Here is a 2,937-nt window from a genome sequence, read left to right on the forward strand (position 1 = left end):
TAGGGTTAAGGTTAGGGTAGGGTTAGCGTTAGTGGTAGGGTTAGGGTTAGGGTTACGGTTAGCGATAGGGTTAGGGTTAGGTTTAGGGTTCCGGTTAGGGTAGGGTTAGGGTTACAGTTAGGGGAAGGGGTAGGGTTAGGGTTAGGGTTAGGGTTAGGTTTACTGTTAGTGGTAGGGTTAGGGTTAGGGTTAAGGTTAGGGGTAGGGTTAAAGTTAGGTTACGGTTAGGGGTACGGTTAGGGCTAGAGTTAGGGTTAGGTTAGTGTTCTGGTTAGGGTGAGGGTTAGGTTTAGGGTTAGGGGAAGTGGTAGGGTTAGGGTTAGGGTTAGGTTTAGCGTTAGGGGTAGGGTTAAAGTTTGGGTTAGGGGTAGGGTTAGGGGTAAGGTTAGGGATAGGGTTAGGGTTAGGGCAGGGTTAGGGTTAGGGGTAGGGTTAGGGTTAGTGTTAGTGTTTAGGGTTAGGGGTATGGGTAGGGGTAGGGGGAGGGGTACAATTTGGGTTAGGGTAAGGGTTAGGGGTAGGGTTAGGGTTAGGGTTATGGTTAGGGTTAGGGTCAGGGGTAAGGGTTGGGTTAGGGTTAGGGTTAGGGTTAGGGGTAGGGGTTGGGTTTGGGTTAGGGTTAGGGTTAGGGTTAGGGTTAGGTGTTAGGGGTAGGGTTAGGGTTAGGGTTAGGGTTAGGGTTACGGTTGCGGTTAGGCGTAGGGTTAGGGTTAGCATTAGGGGGAGGGTTAGGGTTAGGGTTACGGGTAGGGGTAGGGTTAGGGTTAGGGTCAGGGTTAGGGTTAGGGGTGGGGTTAGGTGTAGGTTAGGCTTAGTGGTACGGTTCGGTTAGGGATAGCATTAGGGTTAGGGTTAGGTTTAGCGTTAAGGGTAGGGTTAGGGTTAGGGTTAGGGTTACGGTTAGGGGTAGGGTTAGGATTAGAGTTAGGGTTACGGTTAGGGGCAGGGTTAGGGTTAGGTTATGCGTAGGTTTAGGTTTAGGGTTAGGGGTAGGGTTAGCGTTAGGGTAGGGTTATGGTTAGGTTAGTGGTAGGGGTAAGGTTAGGGGTAGGGTGAGGGTTAGGGTTAGTGTTCGGGTTAGGGGTAGGGGTAGTGGTACAATTAGGGTTGGGGATAGGGTTAGGGTTAGGGTTAGGGTAGCGATAGGGGTAGGTTTAGGGTTAGTGTTAGGGTTAGCTTTAGGGGTAGTGTTAGGGTTATGGTTAGGGTTTGGGATTGGGGTAGGGGAGGGTGTAGGGCTAGAGTTAGGGTTAGGGTTAGGGGTAGGGTTAAGGGTAGGGGTAGGGTTAGGTTAGGGTTAGTTTTAGGTTAGGGTAGGGTTAGCGTTAGGGGGAGGGTTATGGTTAGGGTTAGTGGTAGGGGTAAGGTTAGAGGTAGGGTGAGGGTTAGGGTTTGTGTTCGGGTTAGGGGTAGGGGTAGGGTTACAGTTAGGGTTAGGGATAGGGTTAGGGTTAGGGTTCAGGTTCGGGATAGGGGTAGGTTTAGGGTTAGGGTTAGGGTTAGAGTGAGTGGTAGGGATAGGGTTAAGAGTTGAGTTACGGTTAGGGTTAGGGTTAGGTTAGGGGTAGGGGTAGGGTATGGTTAGGGTAGGGTTTTAGAGTTCGGGTTAGGGTTAGGGATAGGGTTAGGTGTAAGGGTAGGGTTAGGGTTAGGGTTAGGGTTAAGGTTAGGGTTAGCTTTAGGGTTAGCGTTAGGGGTTATGGTTAGGGTTAGGCGTAGAGTTAGGTTAGGGTTAGAGGTAGTGGTAGGTGTAGGGTGTGGATTAGGGTTAGCGGTAGGGTTAGGGTTAGGGGTAGGGTTAGGGTTAGGTGTTGGGTAAGGGTAGGGTTAGGATTAGCGTTAGGGGTAGGGGTAGGATAAGGTTTAGGGTTAGGGGCAGGGTTAGGTTTAGCGTTAGGTGTAGGGTTATAGTTAGGGTTAGGGTTAGGGTTTGATGTCGGGGTTAGGGTAGGTTTAGGGTGAGGGTGAGGGTGAGGGTGAGGGGTAGGATTAGGGTTAGGGTTAGGGTGAGGGTTAGGGTTAGGGTTAAGTTTAGGGTAGGGGTAGGGGTAGGGGTTGGGGTAGGGTTAGGGTTTTAGGGTTAGGGTTAGGGGTAGGGTAGGGTTAGGCTAGGTTCAGGGTTAGGGTTACGGTTAGGGGTAGGGTTAGGGTTAGGGTTAGGGTTAGCGTTAGGGTATGGTTAGGGTTAGGGTTAGGGTTATGGTTAAGTGTATGGTTGGGGTTATGGTTTGGTTTAAGTGTAGGGGTAGGGTTAGGGGTATGGTAGGGTTAGGCGTAGAATTAGGGTTAGGGTTAAGGTCAGGGGTAGGGTTAGGGTTAGGGTTAGGGTTAGGGTTAGAGTTAGTGGTAGGGTTAGGGGTAGGGTTAGGGTTAGGTTAGCGTTAGGGGTAGGGTTAGGGTTAGGGTCAGGGTTAGGGGTATTGTAAGGGTTAGGGTTAGGGTTAGGTTTAGGAATAAGCTTAGGGTTAGAGTTAGGGTCGGGGTTACGGGTAGTGTTAGGGTTAGCGTTAGGGGTGGGGTTAGGGTTAGGGTTAGGGTTATGGTTATCGGTAGGGTTACGGTTAGGTTTGGATTCCGGTTAGGGTTATGGTTAGGGTTAGGTTAGGTTAGGCTTAGGGTTAGGATTAGGGGTATTGTTACGGTTAGGGTTAGGGGTAGGGTTAGGGTTAGGATTAGGAATAGGGTTAGGGTTAGGGGTAGGGGTAGGTGGTAGGTTTAGGTTAGTTTAGGTTTAGGGTTAAGGGTAGGGTAGGGGTTAGCGTTAGTGGTAGGGTTAGGGTTAGGGTTACGGTTAGCGATAGGGTTAGGGTTAGGTTTAGGGTCCGGTTAGGGTAGGGTTAGGGTTACGGTTAGGGGAAGGGGTAGGGTTAGGGTTAGGGTTAGGTTTAGGTTTAGGGTTAAGGTAGGGTAGGGTTAGCGTTAGTGTAGGGTTAGGGG

Source organism: Megascapheus bottae, unplaced genomic scaffold (assembly GCF_031878675.1).
Source record: "Megascapheus bottae isolate mThoBot1 unplaced genomic scaffold, mThoBot2.hap1 HAP1_SCAFFOLD_65, whole genome shotgun sequence".
NCBI classification, from domain to species: Eukaryota; Metazoa; Chordata; class Mammalia; order Rodentia; family Geomyidae; genus Megascapheus; species Megascapheus bottae.